This window comes from Castor canadensis, chromosome 6 (assembly GCF_047511655.1).
Source record: "Castor canadensis chromosome 6, mCasCan1.hap1v2, whole genome shotgun sequence".
Taxonomy (NCBI): Eukaryota; Metazoa; Chordata; class Mammalia; order Rodentia; family Castoridae; genus Castor; species Castor canadensis.
In genome coordinates, this window is record NC_133391.1 from 172,421,619 (window position 1) to 172,435,805 (window position 14,187).

The window sequence follows — 14,187 nt, forward strand, 5'->3', positions numbered from 1 at the left end:
AAACATCATGGCAGATGGGCACGGCAGAGGAATACTGGCCACCCCATGGCAACCAGGCAGCAAGGAGGAGCTCATAACTCCTTCTTCCCCCTTTGTTCCATCCGGGCCCCCAGATGACTGGATGGTTAGACAAAGAACATTGCAGAAAGAACATCAATGATGTTCTTGTATCATTGAATATGAAGTCTAATTTGTAAAAATCTACATTTTTTATTACCAGGAGGTCTAACAAAGTTCCTTCACTATGAATAGAAATATGAGCTGTATAGACCTTTGCATTTTTCCTGAACTGGTCCTTCTAAGATGGATGGGTAACTTGTTTTTCACCGATTTGTATAAATGTAAGGCATGTGTTCTTTCTCTTCAAAATATTAAAATAAAGCTCTTTATTACTTCGTTTTTTTTTTTTGACAAAAGGGTCTCACTACAGAGTTCAATCTGGCCCCAACTCCCTGTGTACCCCAGGCTGGCTTCAGACTCAAGATCCTTCTGCCTCAACCTCCAGAGAGCTGGGATTAGAGGTGTGGACCACCACACTCAGTTAAGTATTTCTTTCTTTGCCTAAAAATGATTTTTTTGACTATCAACAAATGCAACATCATCTGAATTTGAAAATAAAATCTTTACTGTCACAACTCTTGCAGTATATGGCAGGAAACTCAGTGAGAAAGCTGACAAAGGCGTAACACAGACCAGAGTTGCAATTGACAAATGTCACAGATGTTCCCCCCTCCACTCCAGCACCTGGGCAGGCACCACCAGTTAATCTCAGCATTTGTTTCTCCTCATCCTGGGTGCTTCAAATGCTCCAAAGACACAGCTTCTGGGGTTCATCACAGAGTGAAATCTACCGAGATTTTTAAAATCTCATCCACATTCCATCCCTCCCAGATTCTGTCCATTAAATATGCTACCAACAATGTACCAGAGTCTTGTCTGGGGAGCAGGTAAGGCCACGGGCTTCAAGGAACCTGCTGATCTGATCTGTCTTTGATCTTGTCTGTCTCCCTTCTGAGTCACAGCTCCACTGCTCTGTGGTCACACTCACCTGAGCTACTTTGCTCCATGAGGGATTTGAACAAGACCTTGAATTTGGCTTCTGCACCTTTTCTAGTGCCCTCCTCATAGGCGGTTTGGGACTCTACATGTTGAGAGAATGAGAGGTTAATTCATCTGCTGTGCACATTAGCCAGCCTTTGTTGACTATGCACACATGGACACATGCACACCACACACAAAAACACAAGCTACACTATGCACACAGATATGCACACACCATACATACATACACACACCACACTATACACATGTACACCACAGACACACATTATACACATACATTCATTCCCAATAAATACACATATGCACAGACACGCATACACACTACTCCCCATACATACATCACGTTTGCATGCACACATACAGTTTTCACACACACTACACACCAAACACACACACCACACACCATACGCATAACGTAATTTTCACACACATAGACATGTACGTATATAGTCGATCCTCATCGCTCATGGGCTCCATATTCACAAATTCACCTGCTCACTATAAAATTTACTTGTAACTCCAAGTCAATACTCACGACACTTTCATGGTCACTTGTTGGTATGTGCCATGTGATCAAAGAATTGAGTCACTCAATGTTCTGCCTTCTTGTTTCAGCTCACAAACATCCTTCCTATGGTTTATTTAGTGCCATGTTTCTCACATTTTCATGTTTTCTGTTGGCGATTTCATTGTTTAAAATGGTGTGCAAGCCTAGTGCTGAAGTGCTATGTAGCAGTTCTGGTATTCTTGTGATGTGCCTTATGGGGGATATACATGTGCTAGATCAGCTTTGCTCAGACGTGAACTACAGGGTTGTTGGTGTGAGTTTGGGTCAATTGCTTGATAAAAATATCTTAAAGTGTCTTGTTTATTAAAAACAATTAGTTAATTAGCAATAAACCCAAGTAATTTATTGATCAGTTGATGAAACGGTGACAAGACACTCATAGGACCCTCACTCTTTTTCCTTTAAGAACTATCCTTTGGTATTCACTATTTGGTATTCAGCATTTGTGGTGGCTTTCATTAGAAATAACTAATGCAAATAACAAGAGCTGGCTTATATCATCAAATATGACATGCTTCCGGCCACGGAGAGAGTCAGGTGCAGCCCTTTCCTGGTGATAATTATGGAGAAAGCACAGCATCTCCTACTCCCCTGAACTCCCACATTTGTTCTCTGTCTGCTTTATTTATTTTCACTTGACACTGGGAAGTTTGTCAGGTCTCTGACACTTGGTTTTCCTTTGTTTAATCCTGTCTTTATTACTTACCAGTGTCCTAAGGCTTAGTTTAAGTTCCAGAACATGTATTGTTTGGCCTGTGTGGTGCTTTTGAACTTTTTAGTTACTTCACTCACAACTAACAGCACAAAGATTTCACACAAAATTCTGAGAGGACACTTCTTGTCCCCAGTCTTCCAATCATCTGCCTCTCTGGTGTCTGCCTGTTCTGCTTAGTCATCAGCTACTCTCATTAAATAAGTGCAAATCTGTACTACTTCTGGGTGCTTCGCAATCCAGACGTAGTGGACAAGCAAATGAACATAGGTGTTCTGCCCTATGGAAGATCCCCTCCACATGCTCTTTCTGAGTCCTTCCTGGTTGGGTTGATAAGTGCAGCAGCCCCCCTCCCAGGTAGTTCCTGGGAAACATAAGGGCTCCACCTCCATCAGGAACTAAGATGAAAGAAATCCCCATGTGGTCATAGAGAAAGGAGGCACCAGAGCAGGGGTGGGGCTGTCACTCAGACCACGCATTCATGCAGCTCATGTGCCTTTATAACTGCTGGTAATTAAGTGTTGTCACATAGTCCCAAACTTCTGGCTTGGTAGTTCAGATAGCGTCCAGACAATTAGAGGAAGCTCAGGCCTCCTGGACACTGAGTGTGAGTAGCACACTCAGATGTGAGATGTGTTGACTCCAAAGTCCCTGGGGCCCCTACAATGTAAGCAAGGTAGGGAGAATAGTCCTCCAATTCTAGCCATAGTAACACTGTTTTTCACAGGCCACTATTTAGCTGTTCTGTACACTGAAAGCTACATGCCAGACTGCAGCTAAACAAAGTCATCCTTCCCACAGTCTGACAGTGTTTGGCTAAGTCCTTAAAATTTTTTGATAAGGACAAGGATGGAGTGCTCCCACCACAAAATTCCTCTTTAGGTCTGGTTTTCTTCTGCCCTCTGTCGGATGCAAACTTAGAGCTCTATAAAATAAGACCTTGATAGGTGGGGAGTGACAACTTCAGTGAGTGCACCTGTCCACAGCCCGCCAATGCTCTGTAAGTAAGCCCTGATAAACTTAGGCAGTCATCAAGCTGGACAAATCCAAATCATTCTTTGGTCTGTTGGTGCCATCCAAATTTGAAGGCAAGTGTTTCTTTTGTGTCTTCCTGGGAAGTTCACACACTCAGAACCTGAACAGGAAACAAACAGACCCAAGAATGAGTCAGGATGGAGAATCTGTGGGGGAAATCCCAGGTTGCCTATCCTCCCTCATGTGGTATGGAGTGATGCCCCTCCTTGATTACTGTACTCTGTCTCATGAGTACGGGGATACCCTGAAAACATCTCACAGGCCAGAGAGTATAATGCAATCCCTAAAAGTAGTACATAAGTGATGGGATTGCAGAAGAGCTATGACTGTGGTTGCATGGCCCCTGCTGTGGGCAAAAAGACATGCTACCTGCCCAGAGCTATCTGCCTGGAGGGAAATCACTTACTGGAAAGAGGAACTCCAGCTAAAAAGACATATGCAAGTAACATCCTCTACATTAGCCTCTGAGTTGGCAGTAAACTTAGATAAAAGGAAGAATGAAATAGAAGTTCTGGCATGTCATTTCTTATGACTGGGGCTGCAAATGTAAAAGAGAGTACAGGTCTGTGCTGTACTGAAAGATCCTTCCTGGGACTCAAAGACCTGTAAACCATGGGAAAAGCCAGACAGTAAGAATGGGAAAATGAAGTCAAAGTCTTTGACAATACTGCCCCAAAGTCTGACACCTGGTGTAGAGAAGGGGAAAGCCCATGATTTGGCATGTGGAAGGAGGTGTTAAAATGGTCCCATTCAAGAGACTTTGGTCACTTGGGAATATGCTGCTACTTGAATTGGGGAAAACTTTTAAACAGGTAATGCTTGCCTTGTGAGGCTCTGGCATGCTGTGGCAGATGGAGTCAGCTTAAACACTGCAGAGGCCACGCACCTTACTGACATGGTGACCCACTCCTCCCTAAGGCAAAGGCTGCACAATTTCTGGCAGTACTAAGGTAATAATTCCATTATGAACTGGCTCAATGGGCGTTAGGGACAATTGGATGTCACCTCCTGAGGTCCCAATGAAAGACTGCAAGACCTTCAAGGAGGGACAAGTGACATCACAAGAGCTGGGGATGAAGGGGGTGGAATTTGATATCTAATTCACTGGTTCAGATAGGACCATTTTACTGAAGATCTGAGGAAGAAATTATTCCAACAGGGACCCAGGAAATGCACACAGATCTAACTAAGTCTGCTATGAAGTTGGGGAAATCTCTGACCTAAGTGACTTGGATGCCAGGTGAACCAGTATACAGAACATTAAGGCAGACAAGAGGGGTCATCCTGAAGGGGAAATAATTGAGAGGCCCCATTCAAGTGACCATGAAGCAAAGGTGTCAGTATTTGTGTCATGAGCTATAATTGATGAAGAAAGCCAGTGCCACCTTTGTAAGTTTATGGAACACTCAGAGGCCAAAGTATCAGTTCACCAAGGCAGGGGAAGATGAGGAGGTGCCAGTCATAGCTGTGACATGCTCCATGCTGGAAGCTCATGGGGTAGGACTCCCTCCCAGCAGCTGGTTTGATGGGGTAGCCAAGGTTGCCTACAAGTGAGGTCTATATAGATTGAATTATGTATTGGTCTCCTACTAATGTGCAGATCACATGGGCTCTGGTGCACACCAGAAGTTCATGGCAATTCCAAGGGCAATGGACAGCTACAGACTGATACAGAGCTGCAGCAGAACAAGTAAAGAAGACCAAGCTTATCCTGGGGATGGGCAAATATCCCCCCACCCTGGGAGTATATAGTTTGTATTTCTCCTCTTCATGAAAGCATACTAGGGGTAATGTACTTCTGGGGCACACCCTGCACACCATAGTCAGAGAATTTCAACAAAGGGTACAAATGGCAAAGGCAGTGACATGCAGCTGCGTGAAATGGGAGCAGGTGAAGCTGCCTGTCCCACACAGGGTAGTTAACACCAAGCAGTATAGACTGCTGGGGGACATGAAGATCATTGTCATCATCAAGGCATTAGAAGAAGTGAAATGACTCACCCTGACTAAAGTCCCTTGAACAAACTTTAGACCAGACAAGGTGCTGAAAGAGACAGCACCCAACCTGAAGATGTTTGGTACACCAGTGACACTAGCCAGGGTATGAAATAGGAATGGGTGGCAGTAGTGATACAAATGAATAAAGATAGTTTCTATCTGGTTGGAGAGAGGAGAAGGGAAGAGAAGCCAGTGGGCTGAACCAATAGTCGTATGTGACTGCTCTTAGTGATGACTCACAAGGAATGGTCACAGTGGGAAAGGGAACACTGGCAAACACTTAGTAAGCCATTATGCTTACAAGAGATGTAGAGGGGAATTTATAAGAGAATACAAAATGAATCAGTGATACCATGTGACCACCTATACAGCCCACTAAGCCACCCCCTGGTAACCAGGAGGCTGATGTCCTTACAAAGGAGTGAGGCATTTGTCCCCAAATACCCAAGGAAGCTGCCCATTGGGTACATGTAAACTAAGGGCACGTGGTGGGGGGAGGGCAACACAGGCTAGGAAATAGCAAAAGCTGCAGATATTTCCATAAAGTATTGACATTTTACATACTATGCAAACATGCAAGGCCTGTTCACACCTATGTCTTCAAAAGATGGATGCAGTAGCTGGACAGATATATAAATCAATATGCCTGCTAAGAGATTAGCAGGTGGATTACATAAGGCCATGTCCATAAGTGAAGGATGCAAATATGCAAATATGCCCTCACCTGTGTGGATGGCTCTCTCCATGGGCCTCTCGAAAGCATTCCCCTGTAAATAGGTCACTGGTGAAGTTACTAATAGAGGTTTTACCCAGCTCAATATTTTGTATGGGTGTCCACAGAGGATTGACAGTAACAGGGGCACCCATTTCACAAACACTGGTATGCAAAATAGGGCAGAGGACAGCCAAATGCAATGGTATTTTCACCTGTCTTATAACCCCACTGGAGCTGGTTAAATCAAGGAAAAATGGGTTGGTAAAACAACAGCTGAAGTATTTGAATGATGGCATTGTTCACGGGTCAGAAAAGGTACTTCTAGAAGCTATAAGGTCACTAAATAAAAAATCCAGTGCCAGGAGTGGGCTATCTCTCTACAAGTTGGTCAAGGAGACCCCAAGGCCTCCACAACATGTGACCATTGCTGCTCTGATTGGGTGGTCATGGTAGCTGGCAGTAAGTTTCTGTTGCTGAAGACACAACAGCCCCGGGCTGTGAGACATGGAGGAAGGCTGCTGAACTAGACACTTCCTCCATGCTGGCTAGCATTCTTGGTACAGAAGGCACTGTGCAGATGGGGTGACTTGTTGCCAATGGTCCTGATCAGCTATGGTCACCACTTGTTACACTATCACAATGTACTAGTGTTGAGACTAATAGGGCTGTAATCAACCACATTCTGATAGACTCTGAGGCAGGCTCCATGTCCATCACTGTAAGCCAAGAACAAAACCATTGGCTGGGGAAGTCTTAGGTCCAAGTGAGCATGCCACTGTCACTTTTTCATTAAGTGAACATGATGTACCAATGTAACTGTTACCTAAACACTTGTATCTGTGCTCTCAGCCACAGTCGAGGGGAACCTGCTTTACAATGGGTACCACAGCAACAACTCACACAAATATGAACTTCCCCCTGTGTGCATGGTGAACTTCCCCCACTGAACCAAGTGGGCATGCAACTTTCTGGGGACCCCAGCCTTTCCTTAAGTAACATTAGTGAGGGGGAACACATGAGAGCACACATAAATGAATCCTGACTCGTACATACCACAGTATAGGATGGAATAACCTGTGAGATAGCTGACCATAGACATCTGTACACTTATGCCTCCTATGTCTTTAAAGACACAAAAAATGACACCTGCCTTCATTGGCATATGGGATGGTTACCATCCAAGAAGAGGTTTAAATACCATACAGGTTTAGGATACAGAGTGGACCAGGAGACTCCTAGCCCTCCTATAGACATGGAACATTCTACCCACTAGTAGGTACAGGATAGCTGAACAAGAATCACTTGTAGCCATATTTCTACAACTGGACTGGCAGGTGCACATTTGGGTGGCCTTTTGTGTCTGGCCATATATATGATATCTTGTCTACTCAGCCCAGAAACCTGACAGCACAGAAGGCCCATTTATCTCCAGGGACTGGCATGGTGGGAATACCCCCTCGTCCTGTTCACACCCTGGTGGGGCTGCCTGACACTTCAATTGAGATAAAGACTCTCACCAACTTCACTGCCAAAGCAATAAACCACACAAATGAAAGCATATTCTTGTCCTCATTATCACCACCAAGTTGTGTTTATATCCCAGATAATGAGGCTAGTATATCAGATGTTTTGAATCGCCCAAACACAGATATTTGTAATATAGGTCATTTGGATCTCTATGATGCTTTCTGCACATCGGTTGGAATCTCTGCAGGGTGACTGGGTCACATACTCTTGATTGGCTTTTGTGCCATTCTAGAAGGAAGGAACTGTTACTGTGGTTGTGACATAGCGACCCAGTCCTCAGTTCTCCGTAAAAGGTGGCGACCATGTAACATCACCTCCAAGGCTCAAGTAACATCTCTGAAGAGGGAGTGGAAAGAATGTAAGAGCCAATGAAAGGGATGCAGTGTAGGAAAAACAGTTCTTCTGAACTCTAGTGAAAGTAATGCCATTTTTGCAACAGGCCACTATTTATCTGCTTTGAACACTGAAGCTATGCCAGACTGCACTGAAACAAAGCCAACCTTCCCACAATCTGACAGTGTTTGTCTGAGACCTTTGAAATTTCTGGTAAGTACAAGAATAGAGTGCACTCAAACACACTTTTTCTCTAGGTCTGGTTTGTTTCTGCCCTCTGCTGGATTCCACATAAGCTATAAATTATGATTCAATAAAATAGGTGCTTGGTAGGTGAGGAAGTTGCTACTTTGGTGAGTGTAGTCACCTACGAGAAGTCCAATTCTCTGTAAGTAACCGTAATAAACTCATTTGCTCACCAAGCTGGTCTTGTATGAGTCATTCTTTAGTCTGTCAGAGTCATCCCAATTCAGAGGCAGGTGTTTCTTTAATGTCTTCCTAGGAGATTCACACAATAAGCCTCTTTTTAGCTGTAGGTGAAACAACACGCAGCAACTTTTCTTTATGCTCAAAAAGATTATTCTGATGTGCTCCAGGCCACTTTGTGTTCAGGAACTTAGCAAGGTTGTGAGCCCATGAGATTTCCTAGCATTTGTCTCCCACCCTCTGGCTGTCATGAACTTATGAAGGCATCTGGTACAGATGGAATTGTGTCCTTACAAAATTCACATGTCGAAGCCCTAATTCTCAGTGTAACTGTATTTGAAGATAGGACCTTCAAGGAGTTCATAGGTTGGATCCCTACCCAGACAGGACTGGTGTGCCTTGTAAGAAGTGGGAGAGACCAGAGGCACCTGCACATCCATGTTTATTGCGGCACTATTCACAATAGCCAAGTTATGGAAACAGCCAAGATGCCCCACCACTGACGAATGGATTAAGAAAATGTGGTACCTATACACAATGGAATTTTATGCAGCCATGAAGAAGAACGAAATGTTATCATTCGCTGGTAAATGGATGGAATTGGAGAACATCATTCTGAGTGAGGTTAGCCTGGCCCAAAAGACCAAAAATCGTATGTTCTCCCTCATATGTGGACATTAGATCAAGGGAAAACACAACAAGGGGATTGGACTATGAGCACATGATAAAAGCGAGAGCACACAAGGGAGGGGTGAGGATAGGTAAGACACCTAAAAAACTAGCTAGCATTTGTTGCCCTTAACGCAGAGAAACTAAAGCAGATACCTTAAAGCAACTGAGGCCAATAGGAAAAGGGGAACAGGTACTAGAGAAAAGGTGAGATCAAAAAGAATTAACCTAGAAGGTAACACCCACGCACAGGAAATCAATGTGAGTCAATGCCCTGTATAGCTATCCTTATCTCAACCAGCAAAAACCCTTGTTCCTTCCTATTATTGCTTATACTCTCTCTACAACAAAATTAGAAATAAGGGCAAAATAGTTTCTGCTGGGTATTGAGGGGGTGGGGGGAGAGGAAGGGGGTGGAGTGGGTGGTAAGGGAGGGGATGGGGGCAGGGAGGAGAAATGAACCAAGCCTTGTATGCACATATGAATAATAAAAGAAAAATGAAAAAAAAAAAAAAAGAAGTGGGAGAGAAACCAGAGCTTGCACTTTGTCTGTGAGCACAGAGGCCACATGAGGACACAGCAAGAAGGAAGCTATCTGCAAGCCAGGAAGAGAAGCCTAAACCTCTCTTCTAGAAATGAGGCCTCCTGGCACCTTAACTTCCAACCTTCAGGACTGTGGGGAAATGAATTCATTTTTTAAGACATTTAGTGTGTAGTACTTTGTTATGGCAGCCCAAACTGACCAATACAGCACCGAAGGTACTTGTTAGATCCCATTCATCAAATCTAACTCCCATAATTCAATCAACAATGGGGACTAGTATGATACTTTGTGGGTTATCAAAATAATCAATTTCTCCCAAGAGTAGATCACGGCAGGGAGAAAAACAGTGAGCATAATTCTGAGGCAAGACTGTGAAGCTACTATTAGCCCTGATGGGCCAGAGAAAATTTTTGGTACTTGGAAATTGGAAGAGAAAATAAAAGAATTTGTCAGATTAATCGCAGCATATAAAATGCCAGCAGCTCTATTGACACTCCGGTAAAAGCACCACGCATGGAAGAGAGGCTGCTATTGGAATCACCATCTGATTAAGTTTATGGGAATCCATGGCTCAGTTGCCTTCTGAAAATGCCCCACAGGTAAGTTAAACGGGGATGTAGTATCTCTTTCAGGTTACTCAGAAAGAGTAAGCTGGCCAAAGTTTACTGCAGATATTACCAGTATCACCAGTCTTATATCTTTCAAGTTTTTGAGGATCAAACCAATCTCTGTAAATCCACCCAAAGATGCAGCATTGCTTTTGGCTTATTGACTTAGAAAAGTTCAAGGACTTCTGCTTGTCCCTTTTTGTCACACTAGCATGAGTGAACACCAAGTATTGGGAACCAATATGCATAGTCTTCCATTTGCTGACTGTGTGTTTTCCAATTAATATTGTGAGGGCAAGTTACACCCAAATGACTCTATTGCCAGCTGGACCCATTGTAGGACTTAGGCCAAACCCCATTTATCATTTCCCCAACATAAGCCTCGCTCTGTCTGGTGAAACAGTGGCATTATTATTTCCATGAATTAATATCACTTCAAAGCTATTGTCTAGCAATCCTTAAAAGTCTGAGCATTGCTCTTTCTCACTACACATCTGGTCTCCTAAATGGATTCTGGTCCTTTGGAGAATTCTTAGAGAAAGGTTCCCAGAATATATATATGACAGTGTTGCAGGGTCCTCAGTTGCATGGCTATTTGTTCAAGGACTATCTTCCCCATCGAATCTAAGCTCTGTAAAGAGAAGGCTTGTCTGCTCAGCTCATTCTCATATTCCCTGATCCTAGCAGTGTGCCTGGCACAGAGGTGCATGGGAGCACTTTCTGAATGAATTAACTATGGCAGGCTGACAGAAAGGAATGCACTCAGTGTTGGGCCCAGCTGAGACCACAAATCCATTGCTTATAAAGTGTACTGTATCCAAACTTGTGCCTTCTTCCTCAGGCTCCCTAGCTGGTGGCAGAATGCAGGAGCAGGTGCCAATTGTTCAGAATACTGAATCTTGGCCATCTCTCAACCTTTTTGACCAGAGACATCCTTATCTCTACTATCTAGCTAGTTGGTTTCCACCCTTAGGTTTTTAGGTTTAGCCATATCTCAGCTCCAAGGATGAACTTGTATTGAACACAAAAAAGCTTAACGAAGCACCATGCTGATCTCTGAGACTGAACGCCATTATGCTTGACATTTGCTGTGTGTACACAGGAATCTGGGTGCTTCAGAGCCTGAGGCTTTGCCTTAAGAACCTGTGTGATACTTTGATGGCTAGCATTTCACCTGGTACCTCCGCCCATCTTTCACCTCCCCAAGTCCCTCTCTTCTATGCTGAGGTCCTTTTGACAAAATTCCTTGATAGTGATAAAGATTTTTAATCTGATCCCATTTTTTATTGTTTAATTTTTATTTTCTAACAGTTTTAGATGGTCATAGATATGTTGCAACATAGTACAGAGAGTTCCTTTAAAGCAATTATGAAGTCAAGAAGTTGATGCAGACACAGGACACTTAGCTAAACTACAGATCATGGTGAAGTTCCACCAGTGTGTTCACACATGTCCTTTTCCTGTCCCGGTATGCTGTCAAGGACTGCACGGTGTGTTTAGTTGTCTTCCTGGCCACCTCTCGTCTGGTGTTTCTGTCTTTCCTGACCTTTGAACAATACTAGTTAGGTATTTTAAAATGTGCTTCAATTTGAGTGCTGTGAAATAAGTTAAAAGGCAGTATCATGTCAGGTTAATTCTGGCTTACAATCTGTGTTTCCATATCACTAAGGAATAATAATACCCTTATCATTGATCCCTTCTTTCCTTTCACCCTCTTTTCCACAGCATCGTTGGAATCGTCAAGTTCTGCTGCTGTTATGAACTTCCTCTGGTAACTATGCTCATCCATCTTTGTCTTTAATAGACTGGAAACACTTTGCCCACTTCCTCTTGTCACCCGTGGACACATAATCATCTGAGTCATGGAGGCTTAACCCAGTAATGACTCATTTCTCACTCAGTCAAGGTCTTCTGAGGATGCTCTCGGTGCAAGGTCCAAGTGGTGACTTAGGAATCTCTTTCCATACTGATTCACTGCCATCATCTACCATGGCCTCTGATAGCACTACAGAAGAATTACACAAAGATGGAAGTATTTTTATAGCACAAGCCATCACAGGCTCACTTAGTTTCTACCCATAGCACATAGGTCAAAACTCATCACATAACCCCTACCCATATTCAACAGGATTGGGAAATGAAGTCTCCTGTATCCCAAAGGAAAGCAAAACTCTTTAATATAGGCATAGAATTGTTCTAGTTGCTGGCCACCCATCTGGTCTCAAAATTGCTTTATTTTCCTTCCCACTTGATACAACTTGCTCAGCTTCTTCCCAAGGAAGAGAGCATGGGTACCTGTGCAGTCACAGCATTCAGCTGGAACTCAAGACAATTATTTCCTGAGCTCACTTCTTTGCGCATTTCTTACCTTTCCAAGCAGAATCAGTTCCAGTTAAAACACATCTAATATTCCACTTCCCAATGACTACCCCAAGTGCCTCTAGTATGGGAGTCTGCCTTTAAAATCTCTGCTGATGCACACTTTTCCAAATGTTCAGTTATAACACAACAGATATCTAGTCACCCAGCATGCTTTGTGTCCTCCCTACCTCTTGCCCAACTGCTAAAAATATGGCCACACATTTTTGTTACAGCAGCAACCCACTTTAGGACACCAATTTTCATGGTATTAAATAAATCACTCCAGTTGTTGCAAAAAAAAAAAAAACAAAACCAGATTTCAGCACACAACAGAATAAAAGTTTATTTCTTACCTATCTGATGTCCAATGAGGATTATCCACTTAGGTCACTCTCCTCGAGGCAGTGACTCAGTGATCCAGGGGCCTTCCTTCTTGGGATAGTGCCATCCCCAACATGTGGCTCTAAATTTGCCATGGGAGGAAAAAGGATTGGTGTGAGAGGGATTTTATAGGCTGGTCTGGAAGCATCACACATCATATTTGCCCACATTCTGTATGGGCTGGAATTAGTTTCATGGCTCCACTTGGGTCCAAGAAAGCCAGTAAATGACATCCTCCTGGGTGCCCAGGAAGAGAATTCAGTGGATGGCAAGGGTTAGAATTATTTCAATCAGAGATCAATCTGAAGTGTCACTTGCTTTCTTCGAAAGCCCATGCAGAATCAGGCACTTTCACCTCCACTTATACATGTCTTGTACACAATTCATATTATTATACCTACCATGCTGTATTAAAAATTATTTTACTGTAGGTAAAACTAGAGTTTTAGGTCCCAGACCCAAATTCCTGGGATTCTACATTTCAGGTCTGGCCACTTGCCTGTATATGAAAATAAAGAGACATGTAAAGGACAGAGAAAGGAGGTATATTACATGGCACGGGCAGTCATGGGAAGAGATGAAGTAATCACTTCAGTCCATTTTCAGCTATCTTTGGGGTACAGATAGGAGTTTTAGCTTTAAGTAGGTAAAGAATTGGGGACAAGGGGAGAGAGGTTATATAGTTATTAACAGTCCTGGTCACAAGTGAGTCTTGGTGGACCATTACCTCAGTCCTTGTTGTGGGAGGGGTTCTGGAGTTGTTATGTCTGTCATCACTGGTCAAGATAAAAACATACCATTTTTGCCTGGCAGCTGGTCTGTCCTGTGGGTCTCTGCTATTTCTTTTTTGGGTCATAGTTTCTCTATCCCTTCTTGTAAAGATGGTGCCCATAAATGCTGTCACTTTCTGAGGTGACTGCACGTCATGTGAATGGCTTAGACAAAAGATACAAAACAGAGGCAGGAATGGCAAGTTTTTCTCCTGCTTTTAGTTAGTTCATAGGCTCAAGTAAGGAGTCAGTGCTTTTCAGCAATGACAACTTTTAAGCACCTGTCACATACAGACTCATTGGGCAATGAGCCCCTCAAAGTTAAGAACTGTCCTGTATTCCTCTCTGTGGCTCTGGTGCCAGGTTCTGTACTAAATGAATGTTTGTGGAAAGACTGAGCTGGGAGAGAGACCAAGCTACAAGTTGGCCTGGGGAATCTGTTCTCTTTGCAAAATAGGATGGGAATTCCTTATTAGTA

The 14,187-nt window shown here is 43.4% G+C and overlaps 1 protein-coding gene across 1 annotated transcript in view; it reads right to left on the bottom strand.

Annotated features, from left to right (window-relative positions):
* Positions 1-603: 603 nt before the first annotated feature.
* The window catches only part of Srd5a1 (steroid 5 alpha-reductase 1), a 64,385-nt gene continuing 50,801 nt past the window's right edge, over positions 604-14,187 (bottom strand). The window contains exons 6-7 of the transcript XR_012449251.1: positions 12,912-13,021; positions 604-3,477 (exon numbers count right to left, since the gene is read on the bottom strand). The gene's annotated coding sequence lies outside the window, so the exon portion shown is untranslated. The remainder of the gene's footprint in view (positions 3,478-12,911; positions 13,022-14,187) is intronic.